At 36.4% G+C, this 20,104-nt stretch overlaps 1 non-coding gene and 1 pseudogene across 1 annotated transcript; one reads left to right on the top strand and one right to left on the bottom strand.

The window, feature by feature from the left end:
• Positions 1-14,052: 14,052 nt before the first annotated feature.
• On the top strand, positions 14,053-14,124 carry TRNAH-GUG (transfer RNA histidin (anticodon GUG)). Its single transcript has one exon. It is a non-coding gene; the product is annotated as a tRNA-His (tRNA).
• A 3,794-nt stretch (positions 14,125-17,918) lies between these two features.
• LOC131644634 (glycogen synthase kinase-3 homolog MsK-1-like) lies at positions 17,919-19,893 on the bottom strand (annotated as a pseudogene).
• Between the last annotated feature and the right edge of the window lie 211 nt (positions 19,894-20,104).

The following is a 20,104-nucleotide window of genomic DNA, read 5'->3' as shown; positions in this document are numbered from 1 at the left end:
AAACTCATTTGTCTTGGGCAGGACAAAGAGGGAAACTTTTAAAACAAAGCCCTATACACAAAGTTATTTGGGCGGAACATTTAAAAGCAAAGCCCTATAAAACATCTCTCTGCTTTGGGCAAGGCAGGAGGTCAAAATAACAGTGACGTGATTACTTTGAGCGGCGAACAACATTCGGAACGTCGACAGCTTTCCAGTAGCAACGAACTCCTCTATGTATTATGTATTCAGGAAAATTCTCCCCAGAATTATCTTCAGTATTGACCGCTGGTCGAGCAGGATTTGAAGGTCCTGGTTTGTCAACCTTGTTCTTTGTAGAGTTGAAACGGTCTTCTTCTACTTCTTGAAGAGCATATGATGAGTCACAATCTTCAGAATTTTCAGGATGTATTTCCCAGTCTTCAGGATGAAGAGACTCATTGTCAGCGACACTTTCCGAGTCAACTGCGGGACCATCTTCCCCTTCATCTTCAAAAATGGCATTTATGTGATAATAACCATCTTAAGGATTATAAATCTTGGCAGATGCATTGAAATCTTCAGTAATTTCAGGCTGCTGAGAAAATTGACAGGGCTGATAAGCCTCTTCTGGTTGACTATTATATTCAAAGGAATCTCCCCATCCAGTTGGTTGGATATCTTCAATCGCAATCTTTGAACTTTCAGGTGCAGTATATTTCACCATATAATCAAATTTGCCACTTGGTTGTCCCAAGGTGTCCCAGACCTCTGCAGGAATAGGCTCAGTTTCGTTGCCTTTGGATTTCTGTGACGGAGGATATGGTTCTTCCTGAGATATGTATCCCGACTCATTGAGATAACATTTCCATTCTTCTTCATTATCGGAGAGACCTTCTTCGATGCATTCTTCGATAAGGACATTAACCTCTTGATGAATTGGATTGAGGAACCCTCCACTAATGAATGTTTCTTTGATCGGACGAAGGGTTTCATCCTTCTTGGTGCAGTTTGAGAATGTTGGTGAACATCCGAGACCTGCTCTAGTTTCATTCTTGGTAGGGATCACAACTTGCCCCCAGCCAGTGGTAGTTCCATCTTTCACTACTTTCACCGCCTCTTTGTAAGAAGAGATTGATGCTTTCTTCTTGGAAGATTCATCTTCTAAAGAGAGACCTTGGAACTGAGTTCCTTCCACATCATCGGCACTAATGAAAGAGAAATTGGACAAATGGCTCACCATCAAGGCTTGCTCCCCACTTATTGTTACCAATTTTCCATTTGTTACAAACTTTAACTTTTGATGGAGCGTAGAAGTTACTGCCCCTGCTTCGTGGATCCATGGTCGTCCTAACAGGCAGCTATAAGCAGCTTGAATGTCCATTACCTGGAAGGTGATTTGAAATGTATGTGGACCAATTGTCATGGGAAGGTTTACTTCTCCGATAACAGATTTTCGCGATCCATCAAATGCTTTGACTACCACACCACTGAACTTCATAGGCATTCCTTGGTAGGATAAACGAGCAAGAGTCGTCTTTGGCATCACATTCAAGGAAGATCCGGTGTCTACCAACACATTAGACAAAGAATCTGACTGACAATTCATAGAAATGTGCAGAGCAAGGTTGTGATTTCTGCCCTCCTCGGGGAGTTCTTCATCACAGAAGCTTAAATTGTTGCAAGCTGTTATGTTGGCTATTATCCCATCAAAGTGGTCAACAGTCACATCATGATCTACAAAAGCTTGATCCAAGACTCTCATCAGGGCTTCCCTGTGAGCTTCAGAGTTCAACAGCAATGAAAGTATTGAGATTTTTGAAGGAGTCTGCATAAGCTGATCCACAATCTTGTATTCACTTCTTTTGTTTAGCTTCAAAATTTCATCAAAGTCAGGATTGACATTGGTTCCACTGGATTGACCAACATCAGTGTTTGTATTACTAACAGGAGTTTCCTCAGGATTCCCCACTGGTGTATTGATAGGATTTTGTCCGGTTGCAGGAGCAACAGGATGCTTTGGAGGTAGTGGAGTATACACACGTCCACTTCTTGTTACTCGACTCACATCAGCGATGTTTACGACAGATGAAAGAGTTGGTAAAGGAACTTCTTGTCCATTCTTTATCATTGTTGTATTGTAGTTGTATGGAACTGCCTTGTCAGAGTCATAAGGAACAGGTCCAGGTAGACAAATGATCAAAGGAGCAATAGGAACCTTTGGCTTATTGTAGGTAACTTCTATGCGCTCAGGCATGTTGAAATGAGGAACGATGACGTTAACTTTAGGCATTTCCGAGTTGATATCTGAGACTAAAAGCTCATGCGGATAACATCCTATCATGTTAACTTCATCTTCATTCCTATTTCTGTAGATCTGAATAGTACCGTTATCTAGCAAAACTTGAAGATCTCTTCTCACAATCGAACATCCGTGAGGATCTACACAACATATGCTACAGGAACCGTAGTGATGCTGGCAAAAATTCTGCCTCGACAGAGAGTGGCGTGCATTTGTACCAAATCTGCTCTTGAGAAATTGATATTATAGACTCGATATGGACCAGGACATCCATACACCATGTTTACAACATGCCCTCCATGATTGGGCAGCGGATTTGCTTGCACATTTGGATTCAAATTTCTGAAAGAGAGGATATTAGATCTAACCAACCTCTGAACTTCATATTTCAAAGCTATGCAATGCTCAAGATCATGGCCAGGTGCTCCTTGATGATAAGGGCATGAGACCTCAGCTTTGTACCACCATGGAAGTTTCTCAGGTACTGGTGGTGGTGCTTTAGTTTGAACAAGACCTCTTTCAATCAAAGCAGGGTACAACTCTGTATAGGTCATTGGAATCGGATCAAACTGTGGAGCTTTTTGCACACGATTCTGAATATTTTTGAACTGCTGAGCCTGTTGTCGAGGCTGTTGTTGTTGAAACTGAGGGGTAAATCCCGGATTTGGCGTTGTATTAACGACTGGTGCGATAGCAGCTACTTGTCGTTGGTGATTGACATTTCCTCTTGGCCTCCCTTGGGATACCATGTCAACACTTTGTTCTTTCTTCTTTTGGAAACCACTTCCGAACTTTTTGGTTCCGCTTGAAGATCCACCTTCTTTAGTTAGACGTCCGGTTCGGACTCCTTCTTCTAGACGCATCCCCATGTTTACCATTTCGGTGAAATCACTTGGAGCACTAGCAATCATGCGTTCATAATAAAACGGGCTGAGAGTATTCAAGAAGATCTTTGTCATCTCTTTTTCTTTTAACGGTGGATTAATCTTAGCAGCAGTTTCTCTCCATCGTTGGGCATATTCTTTGAAAGCCTCATGGTCTTTCTGAGCCATGGATCGAAGCTGATCTCTGTCTGGAGCCATATCCGAGTTGTATTTGTATTGTCGGACAAAGGCCTCACCTAGGTCGTTGAAAGTCCGAATATTGGTGCTATCCAAACCTGTGTACCACTTCAGTGCGGCACCAGTCAAACTGTCTTGAAAGTAATGGATGAGCAACTGATGATTATCTGCATAAGTAGACATCTTTCTGGCATAAATTACGAGATGACTTTGTGGACAAGAACTACCTTTGTACTTCTCAAAGTCTGGGACCTTGAATTTAGCAGGTATTTGTACACTGAGAACTAAGCATAGCTCTTGGGCATTCTTTCCAAACAAATCTTTGCCACGAATAGCTTTGACTTCCAGTTGAATCTTGTTGAATTGTTCTTGGAGATCTTCCACAAGGTTACGCTGATTTGTGCTATCACCTTGATCATGATAAATCTCATTGCCATCATAAGGAACAGTGTGAACCGTAGGGGTCGGAACTGTCATAGTGGGTTGAGAAAGTGCCATAGTGATTTGGGAAAAAGTTACCCCTGAATGTGGAATAAACGCCGAACCTTGTGCAGCAGGCGCTTCAGTTGTGGTTGTTTGAACCCCAGAGAAATTATGGCGGAAACCTGCACCAAAGCTGAAAGGCGGGCCCCAACCTTCTGGCATGGAGAAAGATGGAATGCTGAATGCAACTGTAGAAACTAGAGTAGTGACTTCAGATGTTACTGTTGCTTGACTGTTAGGTGGCGGCGGCTGATTCTGTGCGGCCATTAAAGAGTCAACCAGAGTAGTGAGACTTTCCAATTTTTCTTGAAGGGTGGTCACTGTACCACGAAGCTCAATATTCTCTTGTTCAGAGTGTTCCATTACTCTTCTTCTGCTTGAACGAGTATTGTATCTGTGATCTGATTGCGAGCGCAGTCGAGAAACTTTGAGACGCGACAGCTTGACGATCTATTGGAGAAAGATCCAAAAGATGAGACTCTATACAACAGACTCGATATGCAGAATGATGTATGCAAAAATAAATTTATGATTTTTCCAAACATTTTAAAGATTATTTCCTTGCAAATATTTGAACACAAACAATTCTTTTATTGAAATAATGGGAAATGTTACAACATTGGAGCGTAGCTCCTTACAGAAGCAAATGATACATGAAAATCTAAACAAATCCTAAGCATATTCATCAGACGAAGAACCAAATGTATTATGCAGCTTGAGCTTCATGATTTCTTTCCCATAGTAAGCTTTCAACTCGGCCTTTTCAGCCCTCAGCTTGTCAACAACATTCTTCCAATTGTCAGGCATCGGAGCGTTGCTTGTCGAGGCTTCAAGATTTTTCTTGCTTTCTTTGATGTACCTCCTGATTGCGGCGTCTTTCCGACGGATCTTCTCATCTTTACTCATGAGCCATCCATCTTGATAATAGAGAGTTTCTTCGTGATCTTTCACTCGTTTCTTCAACTTTCTGTTTTCCACATCAGTTCTTCGAAACTTTTCTTCCCAAGCGTCTTTTTCTAACCTCATCTTGGCTAAAGTCTCTTGGTATTCTTCTATAGTGGGAATGTCGGGCAATTGAGATACTGCAGGGAACATGGGTTCTTCATAATCATAAGGCATTTGAAACTCCTTTGCTCTTTTCTTTACCCAGCAGGTGTAGGCGTTCGTGGCAATGCAATTTCTTATCCCACCTTTTTCTTTTCTTCGGACGTCGTACCAAGCCTTCACCATTCTTGTCTTCAACCTCTGAGGATCCTCTCCTTCTTGGTAGAAGTAGCTTTCCACTGCAAGACCAACAGGTTTAACTGAATTTGCATACCCGAGCTATCGTCGGGCTAGGACCGGATTGTAGTTAATTCCTCCTTGTGTACCAATGAGGGGTACGTTGGCGAACTCTCCACAACTATCAATGGTTTCTGTGCCGCAGCGAGCCAAGGTATACCAATGAATATCATTATTAGTAAGAGACATAAGCCTTTGAGACCAACGCAAACCTTCTCGGTTTTCCGTGAAAGTAGGAGACTCAGGTAAGTGTGAAACAATCCATTTGTACAAAAGAGGCGCACAACATACAATGATTCCACCACCTTGGCGATTCCTATGATGGACAGAGAAATACATGTCACCAAGCAAAGTCGGAATAGGATTTCCAATCAGAAAGATCTTTATGGCGTTGATATCAACAAAGTCGTTGATGTTGGGAAACAGAACCAACCCATAGATGAGCAAGGCTAGTACAGCTTCAAAAGCTATCATGCTACCAGTTTCGATGAAATCAAAGGCTTTCTTTATTAAAAACTGCGAAGTCAAACCCGGAAGGTTTCCTTTGGTAGTCCAATTACTTTCTACTTCAGATTTTTTCAAGTGGATACCTGCTGCAATGGCTGGTGACTTAGGAATGGCTTCCAAACCATTGAAAGGTATTTTGTCAGACACAGGAATACCCAAAAGATTGGCATATTCTTCCAAGGTTGGTACCAACTGATAGTCTGGAAAGGTGAAACACCGGTAGACGGGATCATAGAACTGAACCAGAGTTTTGAGAAGTCCTTCATCAACGTGAGTGTTCAAGATAGGCAAAAGCTTTCCATGGCTTTTCCTAAAATCGGAAGGATCTTGTACAAAAGATGCTAATTCTTTCAGTCTTTCCACATTAGGCTCTTTGAAACCGTATTTCTTGGTATGCCTTTTTACCCACTCCATCACTTAATCCTATAATGTTTGCAAGGAAAATTTTTCTAAAATTTTTTGGAAAAAATCATGTTTTTATGGGAAAAGATGGATTTTTAATGAATGTATGAATGCATGGATGCATGAATGCCACATATACAAACATGGTAAGGCAAACACGGTAGTTCAAACATGGTAACGCAAACATGGTACTACATACATGGTAATACAGACATGGTAATACAAATATGGTACACACAGGTTCAAAGGTCCAGCGTCACGAGCATGGGGTCAGAGAACCAAACATGGGATAGTACTAGGGTTTATCACCTGCAAAACATGTTCTACTGATACATCAGAGTCTACATTTTTCTTTCGGATATTACCGGCTTTGCACAATTAAACTTATGAGCCAGCAATATTCTCAAGAAAAACTCGTCTGAGTGTGGTTCTCCGCATGACAACTAATCCAAGTCTTCACCTGAATAGTTTCTGCACCACAACCTAATAAGGCCAGGATGGGTTGGGGTTCTACAGCCAACTCAGCTTCTACAGTTCAATGAAAGCAATAATGTCTTCTCAATTAAACTTGCTAAACATATACTACCAACAAGGAACCTCCACTGAGCGGAAGGATTCTCATGCTGACTTTTTAAGGACTGACTCCTTGTATGCCATACATGACTATACCCTCCACCTAATTCTTATGTGTACTTAATCCGGGTTAGGATTTGTCCATAATGTATCACTTGTAACAGAACCACACAAGTAACATAACCAAAGAACCACACATGTAATAAGAATAAAATAAAAACAAAACAAATAGAAATAACCCTTTCTTTGGAAACAATAAAAAGTTTTGTCCCCAGTGAAGTCGCCATTTTTCTGTCGCGGGGAAAAATCGTATCTTTTTTTCGGGATGAGACACCTGATGCCTTCTTTGGGCTCGAGTGCTCAAAAAATGATTTTTCTTTTGTTCCGACCAAACTTTTTATTGTTTCCAAAGGAGGAAAAGGAAAAAAGCTGCAATAACCTAAAAAACAGATGCAAAGCCCAAAACTAAAAGCAATGCACAAGTGGGGGAGAGATTCCGGGTAAGAGGGTTGGTTATACGAAGGGAAGGTATTAGCACCTAACGTATCTATAGTACTCTATAGGTTTCTTTGTTTTGTTTATTTCATTCTATGTTATGGTGGAGGTTCTGGTGAAATAGGTGGGACCTAAGGTCTTTGTTTGATTATGCTCGCAAAGATCATCGCGATCCTCTGCATACATATCCCTTAGAGGGAATCAGAGCATCTGTAGCTCGGGGTCTACGGGTGCTAAGGTTTGAGTGGTTTGAGGGAGAAGTTTTGCTCGCCAAGGATACGACCTTGTGCCTACGTATTCTCAAAGGGATGTTGAGAAAGTCAGAGCAATCGTAGTTCCCACTTATGCTAGTGGAAGCAAAGGAAAAGAGACAAATGTCATCTAAATGTTCGATGTATCTAATCTATATCATCACATACATCTGTTTGATTTTGCTTGAAATCTTTTCATTATAAGCCCTAGGCCATGCCACTTATGGCGCTTAGAATGATAAAGATATTTTTTAGCCAGCCTTGTGGCAAAAACTTTCAATGAAGTCAGCCTTGTGACAAAAAGTTTTGATTAATCAGCCAGCCTTGTGGCAAAAGTTTCAATGAAGTCAGCCTTGTGACAAAAACTTTGATTAATCAGCCAGTATGGTAGCAAAAAAAAGTTTGATTGATTAGCCAGCCTTGTGGCAAAAAAGTTAAGTTGATTGATTGATTGTTTGTGATGATATAGAAGAGATACTCCTATCATAGAGATGATAAATGTCTAATCTCCTAGGGTATTTGATTTGGATATTGGGGATGCTTATAAGAAGCCCGTGGGTCCTTGTACGAAGCCCAAGAGGAGGCTATCCGAGGGTCCTTGCATTGTAAGCCCAAGAGGAGGCTATGGGAGGGACTATCGAGGGTCCTTGCATTGTAAGCCCAAGAGGAGGCTATGGGAGGGACAAGTCGTTTGTACAAAGCCCAAGAGGAGGCGTGGTATAGTTGGTTTGAGCTCTTAGAGCGATTTCACCGGGAAACCATACTCTATGTCCTAACCTAAACTAGGGAGATTCTTTGCACGAAGCCCAATAGGAGGCTATGGGGAACCTAGTGTTGTACTAAGTTGAACAAGTATATATAACACAATCACAAATATGAACAAGTACGAACAAATATGAACAAGCATGAACAAGTATGAACAATTACATATATATGACAAAGTGTGTGTATATAATGGAGTTTATGAAGGAAATATACCTGTAAGCATGATCCATTTGTATACACGGGGCTCGGGACTTATACTCGGGGAGAGGCCCATTGAGTTCATTCAAAATCTATGCAAACAAATATTTACAAAAGGGTTTTGGGACTTATACCTACATGGAGGCCCATGTTTTCTTTTATAAAACATGGTTGATTGTTTTGTTAAAAGATGCGTCGTTTGAAAAACTGTTTGAAAGTTTTTGTTTTTTGAAAGAAGTTTTTTTGTACAAAGAAAAAGGAATGGGTATAAAAGGGGCTTGGGACTTATACCTACATGGAGGCCCATGGTATTGAAAATCAATTGATCAATCCAAAAAGATTTAATCAATGGTTTATTTGTTTTGAAAAACGGTGATCGTCTGTTTTAAAATGGTTTGAAATTTTGAAAGAAATCAAATTAATCAAGATAAACAAAAAGATTATACTTAATTAACATCTAGATGACTAGGGTTTGATCACAAAATATTTACAAGTGATTAAGTTTGAAAAATCAAGTGAAAAACAATACTTAAAAGTATTAAAAACACTTAAAGTATGTCATTTTATACTTAATTAAAAAATGTATTAAATAAATATATTTTTGTGATTTTTTTTAGATGTTCATAAAATAGACATATTAAATGATAAGTGTGTAAAAAATGAAGTCAAAATGAATTAATTTGATGGGTTAAATTAATTGATGAAGTTGTGAAGAAAATAGAGAAAAAAGTAGTGATAAAAAATTAGGTTTTGTCTTCCAAAGGGCTTGAACCCACGCCCTTGTGGTTACCACTCAAAAACATTGCCAACTGGACCACGCGCATGGTCTGTTTAACATTTGCAACAAACCAATTATATTTTTGAATCAAATTCTAAACTCAGTTTCAAAATCTGGCGCCAAGAACACAAACCCAATTCAAATTTGAAAATTCTGAAAACTGAATTATTTGGATCGAGTGAATAGCCTATCTTGCTCGATTTTTCACCAGGAACATGATGGTACCATTTAATTTCATTTATTTTCACTCTAAGGGGGTCAATTTTCTGATGAACACGAAGAACCCTAATTCTATGATTCATTCTGAAATCGTGTATGTGCAAGTTAAGATGCAATTGATTGAGGGTTAATGATCCTCATAGGTGCAGAAACAAGATGGTATGCTCACATTTCATTTATGATGCGTGCAAGTATGAATTTGAAGTTCATGAGGCTTACCTTCAAAAACGGCCAAAGTGGAGATTGAATTTTGAGCGGGAGGTGTTACAAAAGTTGTTGCTCGATCTGAACAGCTTCAATGATGTTTATAGAACATGTCTGGATGCTTGGAGTGAATTGAAAACATCTGGATGCATTCCATGGAACCTGATCTGCAATAGAACCAAGTGTGAATCGAGCTTGATGATTCTGAAGTTTTTGATTGATGATGGGTGTTGGGATAGTTCATATGTGATGTATATAAGGTGTTGGAAGTGTTAGTTTGGCCAGAAATGATCTTGAATGGATTTTGGCATGATAAGGCTCTCTTTATACAAACATGGAGGTGAGATGATGATTCTGAGTTTTAAGGTGTTTTGGGGTGTGTGAGTGGATCAAACACATCCCATATGATGTTTATGAGATGTTAGAACCATCACTTTGGTCATGACTTCAAAGATTTGGAGGTTGAGTTTTCTACCTCTTTGAAAACTATGAAACTTGCAATTCAAGAAAGGAAGAGAAAACCTATGATTTGTGAGGTTTTGGTGTGAGTTTAAAGATGATTTGAACCTCTATTTATAGGCCAAGGATTCTGAATGCAAAGCTCTTGCAAGTTGATCAAGAAGTGATGATTTGGCTTAAGAGATAAAATAGAATCTTTCACATTAAATGCAAATGGTTAAAAGTGACTTAACCATGGTTATTTTGCCAAGCTTCTTATCTCTTTCCATTCTGATCTCAAATCAGAAATATCTTCAATTATTGCATCTATGCATCATTACTTGGATCATTTGGCAAAATGGTTCATAACTTTGGCAAAATGACTTGAAATTTCAAGTGAAAAGTTCACTAATGTCAAAATTCAAAACCATGGCTACACTCCATATTTTTTCATTCTCTTGGACATTTTGGAAAGCTCATGTTACATACTTCAAAACCCTAGTTGAAAGTTTCTTCAAGACCTTTAAGGAAATGGGTGAAAAAGATCCATGAACTTTGAAGAAAATGAAGTTTTAAGTGAAATTTTCAAAAGATACCAACTTTGAAGCTCCATATCTCTTAAATGGTTGATCTTTTGGAAACAAATTATATGTGACAAAGTTGTTCATTGGATCAAAATCTACAACTTTCATGTTGGAAGTTTTTTTCAGTTTGTAGGTGAAATTTTGAGAAATTCCCTTCTAAAGTTTGGAAAAAACCATTGAAAAACACTTAGAATTTTTCTAAGTATGGAAAGTCAAACTTTTGACTTTTTGATTCTTGATTGATTTTCTTGATTTTTCTTGATCAAATGACTTCATATATCATATATTGATGATACAAAACTTCAAAAGTCATGGTTGACCAAAATTCCCCAAAGGTCAATGGTGATCTTGTACAGCTGACTTTTTCAGACGAATCGCGTTTCTGGAGATTTCAAATGAACCAGACTATCCTCACCAAATGATTGGTATGAATGGATAATATTGAGGCATTAGAGGATATTGAGGCATGGTTTGAGTTGTGGCACCATGTCCTGATTAAAAAGTCAGTTGTTCAGTGAATTAGGTCAAAAACCCTAATTGTCGACCTGATGAAATTGATGATTGTGGATCTTGAATTGAGACACAATTTCCATTGGATATTGTCATAGGGATTATTTGAGGATGATTGAAACCTTTGATTGACTTCCTGGGGATTTTTAGGGTTTCCCAAATGCGATCCCTAATTTCAGTCCCTGATAGTTCAAAACCCTATTCTGATGATTTGAAATTTCACTGTTGATCAATCCTTGTGTAGGAGATGTCTTGAGCCAATGGATTAGGTCAAAGTGATGCACTTGGGGTCTTGAGGTCATGTCCCAAGTTATTAGGTCAAATCCTGAGCAAAAGTCAGGAGTATACTATCTTCAGTCAAAACCCTGATCTGGTTGGTTCAGAGCCTTTGAGCTTGTTGAAATGAATCTCTGAGGACCAAATGTTGATTGTTGATGAAGATGATTCATTTGAAATGAAGGGAGAACAAAACCCTAATTGATTGTTACTTGTACTGATGAGTGATTTCCTGATCAAATCCTGCTGAGTCACAAGTAGCAAACACAAGATATGCAATTTGTTAGAGATGCAAATGATGCATATGCTATGATATGAGGTGGTATCTTAGGTCAAAAATTGGGGTATGACACTAATAAGCAAAAAAAAACTTTATTTAAAAACTAAATAATTTTTTTTTAATAAGCAATTATATAAGAAATCGCACTAGGGGTGCAACCCTTACAACAAGAACTCTATAAAGAGTTGAAACAGTTTAAAGGTAATTTGTACCAATCATAGAAAGGGGTTCTAGAAGTAGAGCTACTACTACCCAACCATCTCCAAGAAAAAAACAAAATGTTGGAGATTACCGTTTCAAAACTAAACGTTACATTCTCAAAGATAATGGCATTTCTCATCAACCAAATACACCAAATTAAAGCTAACCAAATTGTATTTAATTTAGCTCTAATGTTGTGTTTCTTCACCTTATGTTGAATGCAATCGAAGCTTTTGAACTCTTCCAAGTTGAACTCCACATCTTCTCCCAACCAATTGAAAATTTTCTCCCAAACCTCTTTCGAAACATTGCAAAGAAAGAAGAGGTGTTCCGAAGATTCTAGATGATTGGAGCAAAAAACACAATCAAGAGAATCAAGATTAGACACCCCTCTATGAAGCAATGAGTCTTTCAAAGGGAGTCGGTCTACAAAGAATCTCCAAGAAAAAATATGGACTTTTTTCGGAACCTTAGTCTTCCACATTGTTTCCAACAACTTAATAGTATTGATTGGCCATGCATTGTCTTTGGCATTAGAGACCAAGCTAGACACATTTGCAACCGAAAAAGCACCCGTAGTATTAAGTTTCCACCGAAAAACATCGTTCTCCAAGTTGGTCGGATGAAAACTCTCCAAAGATTCTTTTAATTCCCTCAATTGAAGCACTATATCCGAGATGTTGCCGTTTTGAACGGAGTGGAAGAAAAACGGGTTCAAGATGTCCAACCCGTCAACACCGAAGAGGCCATTGACATTCCAAGAAAAAGCGCCGTCGCTCCAAGAAATGACATCACTAACCTTGCAAAGTTTATTGGTTGAGAGGTCGAACAAAAGCGGAAATGAATCGCGAAGAGTTTGATCACCTAACCAAGAACTATGCCAAAAAAGAATGTTGTTACCGTTCTTGCAATCACAATTGATCCACTCAATAAATCCTTCAACCCCTTCCTCCTCTTTAAAATCGTTAAGGACAATATCTCTCCACCAACTTGAATCATCCCTATTTAGAACTTCCCCACAAGAAGCTAGAATTTTGAATTTCGGATTATGATATCTCAAGAGTAGGAATCTACTCCAAATGGCATTGTCCTCCCTCAAAATTCTCCACTTCCATTTAAGAAGGAGAGCTCTATTTAAATCACCAACATCTCTAATACCTAGCCCGCCTTTCTCCTTAGGTTTGCAAATATTCTCCCACTTCACCCAATGTATACTTCTTTTATTTGCATTTCCATTCCACAAAAAGTTACTAAGAAGACCTCTAATCTCTTTGATAATCAAGCTCGGTGCTTTATAGAAAGATAGGGTAAAAATAGGGATGACGTTAAGCACCGAACCAATAAGAGTCACCCTTCCACCAATGGAAATGTTTCTCCCCTTCCACCTCGACAATCTTGATTTTATGTTAGAAACGACATCCTTCCACACCTTCTTCTTGTTAGCTCTTTCTCCCACCCAAATACCAAGAAATTTAAAAGGAAAGGATCCCTTTTTGCAAGATAAGAAAGAAGTGGCCGAGGTAGAAAGCCACTCACCGATAATTTTGATAAATCAATTTTTTTTAAAAGTCTCAATAACTAAGTGTAACTTTTAGAACTCAATTTATATTATTAACAAATATATTATCTAATCTTATAAATTTCACTTGAATTGTTCAAAATGAGCTTATATTTAATGATAAATATTGTATCATCATTTCTCTTTCAATTTTCTTTTATGAGTACATATCTATCTATAAGTAAAAGTTTACAAGTTAGAGTACATTGTTGTAGTACTCCCATTTAAGTATGTGATTATCATCTTGTTAGTATCATGCTTCAAAACATAATAAAGCCTAACCACCTAATAACCTTCGAGAAGATTTATTTCTTAGAAAAAAGAACTAACATGAATTAATGAAGAAAAGTATTATAAAGGGAAGTGGAGTAGTATGGTGAAGTATATAGATAGATGCATGGACGGTGAATATGACGTAAGAGATGATTTCATTGTGTAAGGTATAATAGAATTAAATGGGTAAGAGAGAGATTCTTAGCGTAAGGATTTTCTCATGGATGGAATGGAGAGGTTGGCAGGGCACGTAATAGCCAGCACCAGCATCAGGTATGTAATTGTTATGTATAGTATCTGTTTGCTGAATTATTTTGTGGCTCAAAGTCAAGTATCTTGTTCAAATCTTAACGAAACTGCTCTCTATTATTTGCTTTTTTATAACGTAAAATGTACAACTATTTGTCATAAAACTTGGTTTTGTAAAACATAATACATGATCATATTCATCAAATGTGGCTGTAGTTTAGTGGTAAGAATTCCACGTTGTGGCCGTGGAGACCTGGGCTCGAATCCCAGCAGCCACAACCTCATTTTACGTAGATTTGTTTTATCAATACTTTTAGTGAAATACTATGCAACATGAAAACAAAATAGTAATACTATTATTGCAGCCAAGTGTTTACATAAATACTTACATTTAACAATATTCATAGTACTTATAAAGGTAAACAATTTTTTTTAAAATAAAAAATATATTTATGAACAGTAAAATTTACTATATTAAAAGAAATAATTTTTACTTAACAAATATAATTATTGATTTTTTTAATTTGTTTAGATTAAGAGATACTCATATAAAATTGTATCATTAACCATCTTTATAACTATCTTAACTAATATTTTATATTTTATTAACCAACTTTATTTTATTACTAAAAGTTATTTTTAATATGTGGGTGTTTATTAACTAATTTTATAACTTTATTAATCAATATTTTACATTTCATTATCCAACTTTATTTTACTATTAAAAATTATTTTTAATATCTGAACATTTATTAACCAATTTCATCACTTTATTAATCAACTTTTTACTTTTCATTAAATAATTTTATTTTACAACTATATTATTTCTAATATTAACCAACTTTATTATTCTTCACATATATGTAATTGTTCACTATGTCACTGTTTATAAAAATATATTTTTATTAAAAAATACTGTTCAACGTGAGCAATATTTATGTAAGAATTAAGTGTTGGAATAACACTGCTTAAAACAAAACTAATTTTAATGATCAAATATAGTGGTATACATAAATAAGTCACGTTGGATTATTTTTGCAAATAATATATATGAGATTTGCTATTTATAAACCAAAATTCTTACACTTATACTTACACCATGTGAAATACATCAAAGGCTAATAGTGCTGGAAATGAGTCGAGTCGAGTCAAACTCGTCTCAGCTCAGTTTGATTCATTAAGAATTGACCGAGTTCAAATTCGAGTTCGAGTTCATCACGAACATTTTGTTCAGCTCAAACTCGACTCGTTAAGAATTGACCGAGTTCGATTTCGAGTTCGAGCTCATCACAAACTTTTTTCCAACTCTAACTCGACTTGTTAGAAGTTCACGAACATCTCAATACAACTCGTTTGGTTTATCTTGTTAGGTTCATCTCGCTTATTTCCCAAACTTAAAAGTAATTTTTTAAAGTATATATATATATATATATATATATATATATATATATATATATATATATATATATATATATATATATATATATATATATATATATTAAATTAATATTTTTTTAAATAAAAAATATAGAAATAATTTGCTCTCGTGAGAATATAAATTATCAATTAAAACTATTAGATTAAAAAAAGATAGAGTTAAGATTTGAAACAAATATTTAAACTTACTTTTAAAGACAATATAATTCATCTAATATATAATCGAACTTAGTTAACGAACTTAGTTCAAGTTTGACTCATTTAGTTAACGAACTTAGTTTTTAACTCATATTCGACTCAGTTGATTCATGAACCTAGTTCAACGATTTAATTGTCGAACCGAGTTTCAAACTATTTTCGAGTTGATTTGGTTCATTGTCAATCCTAAAGACAAGTGTTAATTTATATTAAGAAAAGTAAAAAAATAGTTATCAAATATAATAAAAAAATAAAATCGTATAAATATACGATGTAGATGTGTTTAATGTAAACATACCATTACTCAATATATATTTCTCCTTGTTGCTAATGTATATGGTGCCCCATGTTTGATTTTTCTTTTTCATTTCACAACATTTTCTGTATCCTTTACCACACATGCAATATAGCCTTAGGAGATGCTTCAACGAAGATAGTTTCTTTAGTTAGTGGCTCAATAAATATAAATCTCAAGTAAAATTGTGAATTATCAAGTTTTACGTCTTTTTGTTTGTTTCCCTAAAAATTCTTAATGGACATGAGAACGACCCACTCATCTCATATTTGACTGTTTTATATTGGACCTACCTTGCATTCGATTATTAAAGGGGATTTGGTTAAACCTAAATTTAGTTTTTTTTTTTTTTTTACATTCTCAAATTACACTATTAGAAATACTCGAATTTCCTGCGGATTTACCTGCGGATTTTAGCTAAATTTCCGCAGGAAACATGTTACCTGCGGATTTTCCTGCGGTTTTTTGTCCACAGCTAAAACCTTCGTGGGTAATATTTTCAGCAGGAAATTCCGCAGGTAATTCCGCAGCTAAATCCGCAGGAAGAAACCCGCAGCTAAATCCGCAGGAAATATCCGCAGCAAATTTTAAATCCGCTGGAAAATCCGCAGGTAATTTCTATCTCAAATTTATGTATTTTAAATAGGTGACAACTCTAGCCAATGATGCATTAAGATAAAGCATTATTATAAGATAAAGACAGTAGTTCTGCATCAAAATAAAAAATTGCTTCCTTACTAGAGTTAATTTGAACATAGTGATTATCATGAACCTCACCACTGGTGCTAGCAATCCTAAAATGCTCTTGATCATTAACGTCCTTGTCATTATTTGTGCTTGTCTCTCCATTTTTGCAGTTAGCCATGCTTAATCCTAAAAATAAAAGTTAGTTCGAATTTTAGGTAGATCTTCCTTGTGAGCCGAACAAAATATTATTGCAGTGAAAGACCGAATTTTACCTCCAACGTGATTGTCCTGCGTAATCAATGTCTGGCCTAAGCGAATGTCAAATTCTTGTGTCTTTTTTTCACTTGGACGTGCTTCAGCACATTTCTGCTGAGCAAATTCTTGCATGTTATCAAACAAGCCATTCTCAGTTTCCATGTTTGGCTTTGAACAAGAGCTCTGCAACAGAAACCAATTTTTTTAACCATGAGAGACTTGTGAAGATGGATAAATCTAACCACAGGCCAAGTCTACACACTTTGCTCGCAATTATATTTATATAACAGTGATGATTTTTGAAAGTAATGATTTCTAGATCTGGAAAGCTAACCTGTGCATCACTTCCTTTCTCAATCAAGTCCTTATTTCTTTGAATGCAAGCGGCGTCGCCACTAGAACGTTACTAGCAGCGTTGTTTTCCGCAGTGGCTTCAACCTTCTGCTGTGCATCGCTTTCATCTTGGGGACCATTTATGCCAGCAGTTGCAGTTGACTGCTGATAGAGAAAACAGATAATAAGCATAAGTTCAACCATTAGTATCATTGAAATCTGAGTATTTAAAAGAAAAAGCGAAAGCAAACTGAAAAAGCAAAGATAATTAGTCTTACCGATTGTCTTCTCCAAACATGCTGCCACAAATTCCTTAATTCATTTATCCGAATCGGCTTAACAAGATAATCAGCTGCACCCCTACACATGCATTTATATACTGTGCTAACAAAATCCTACGACGACATCACTGGAAAAAGCATGAAAACATATAAAAGTAACATACTCATATAAAAGTAAGCAATTAAAAATTAAACACATAAAATTAGAAATTGAGCATGATTACAAAAATACCAAATAGTCAAACAAAATTAGAAAGAAAAAACCATGAAATCAAATAAAAACAGTACCTATATAATTGCATTTCCTAAGAAGTGCAGTTATAATATGTCTTGTACAATCAATGCATGCACTAATTATACATACTTTCTTACTTGAAACCAAACTCTTCATAATTGTTTTGCATACTTTGTCCGTATTTGCAAAAGTTCCACATTCAAATGTAGTGGGCCTAATGATTCTGATAAAATAATCCTAAAAAAGGTGAACCTTGCTATCATTATAGGTTAAATCATGCATGTTAACAGCGATGAACGTTGGTTATCATTAGTTACTCAATCAAACCCTATTCAATCATAATTCAAACAGTCATTGATAATTCCTCTACAAATCACTAAGATTAAGAACCAAACTAATCATCATTAACAGACTTAAATCGAGTAATAATAGCAGATAATTGTAACAGTACAGTACCATAGGTTTGGATGGAGCACCAACGGAGGTTTTGACGAGAGATGCATTTTTGTTATTGGTCACTTGAATGGGACATATATACAATATATTTGGTTCGCCTTTAACCTGTTAAAAGTTGGACTAAAACAAGGTGAAAAAGTAAACTACAATCTAACTCAAGACAACAGAAGGTTGAAGAGAAACTAATGAAGGATGTAGTAGACATGCAGACACACATGTAACATACCAAGACTATTGCACTTCCAAAGTCACATAATTTAACCTGATGGGTGTGTGGATTGACCTACATAGAAAAGCATTCAGTTAGTATTTTCTACCCAGTGGTCTTGACACACAAATAGAAGCAGGGTACATGCACAATAAATAAATAAAAGTCATACCAATAGATTTTGAGGTTTGATATCTCGATGGCAGACTCCAATACAACGATGAATATAAGATAATGCCCTAAAGATCTGGAAGATAACAACAAAATCATTACAACCACAACAAGGTAAAAGCTGAATAAAGAAGGGTGACTAGCATACCTGGTATGTATAGAGCTTCACATAAATCATTGGCATCCTTTGGTTCAACTTGTTGTAATGCTTAATAACGCGATGAACTGTTTCAGGAACATACTCAAGTACCAGATTAAGGTATAGTTCATCCTTTTCAGTGGTTGAAAAGAAACAATGCTTTAAAGAGACAACATTTGGGTGATCAAGAAGGCGCATTGTTTGCAATTCCCGGTTCTTATACCTCTTGTCTTGAAGAACCTTTTTGATAGCCACAGTTTCACCATTTCCAAGCACTTAGCCTACAATTATACACGATATCAGAACTAAAGCCATGAAATGCTACTATTTTGAAGTGACAAAAGTAACACATGTCATGATTGAATCAACAGGATCCATGTTGATACCTGGAAGACAACTCCAAATGATCCATGTCCTACAAGACGCTCTGCCATATAGCTTATAGTCTGAAACATTAAGAAATATACAAAACTATTCAATGTAAAAATTCAACAAAATTGAGAAAGAATATCGACAATTAAGGATAAAAGGATAAAACCACACCATATGAAATTGTCACCCTATTCAATAGTATCTCATCATCACTTATTAACAATTAGTAAGATACTTGCCAATCACTAGACATAAGAAAAAAAACATGTTGGACATGAGAAACCGGTCATATGCTAGTCACTGTAAATAGATTCTAGTCAACATGAGAAACCACACCATAATACCAAAATGTTTAAGATTTGTTTCGTTTTTTCAATACTTAACTTCAAGGAGAAATGCAGCTATTCCTAATTCAAAACCACAACTACTACTTTGGGGAGACATTTGCATACAAACAATAACATAAAGCTTATGAGATGGTGCAAGATTTGAATGATTTCGAACTGCACAAACCATTGATAGCTTCCAAATTAAGGGGGTATACCTGCTTTGGCTGACCATTTCTACCACCAATAGTAGTCACAATGATATGTCCAGTCTCGGTTCCATTGCCGCTGTCAACAACGGTAGCTTCCATTTCCTACAACAGAATAAAGCTGTATGCGACACTGCCCGAAATTTAACATCAAACCAACACACACAAAACAAAACTAAGTGTGAAGAAACGAACAGAATGAGCGCCATACCCTATCATCCCTAATTTTCATATCATTCATTTCCTCTGGCAATACATCAACACCAATTTCACCATTACCACTGGCTTCTCTAAAACCCGAAGTTGGTGCCACGCCAACCGACGCCATCTCCACTAAAACCCTTTCGGTTGTAACCACTCAAATACCAATCAACTACCTGCCAGAATGAACAATTCCATCATACTCAAAAACGTTTCTTTATTAGAAAAATCAAAACCATATCAGCAACAAAACAAACCAACATGAATTAAAAACAATACAAAAATACAAAAACCAATCTCAGCCAATAATAACTAAACAACCATTTGGCAATCAAAAATCAACCAATTCCATGTAAACACCACAAAGTCCAACGGTAAACGCATCTTCGAAATGAAAAATGAAGAAAAACGAAAAACCCTAAACAACTTTATGCATGAAACTCTTAATAAATGAT

The sequence above is a fragment of the Vicia villosa genome, linkage group LG1 (assembly GCF_029867415.1).
Source record: "Vicia villosa cultivar HV-30 ecotype Madison, WI linkage group LG1, Vvil1.0, whole genome shotgun sequence".
In the NCBI taxonomy this organism is placed as follows: domain Eukaryota; kingdom Viridiplantae; phylum Streptophyta; class Magnoliopsida; order Fabales; family Fabaceae; genus Vicia; species Vicia villosa.
This window is presented reverse-complemented; position numbering and strand designations above follow the sequence as displayed.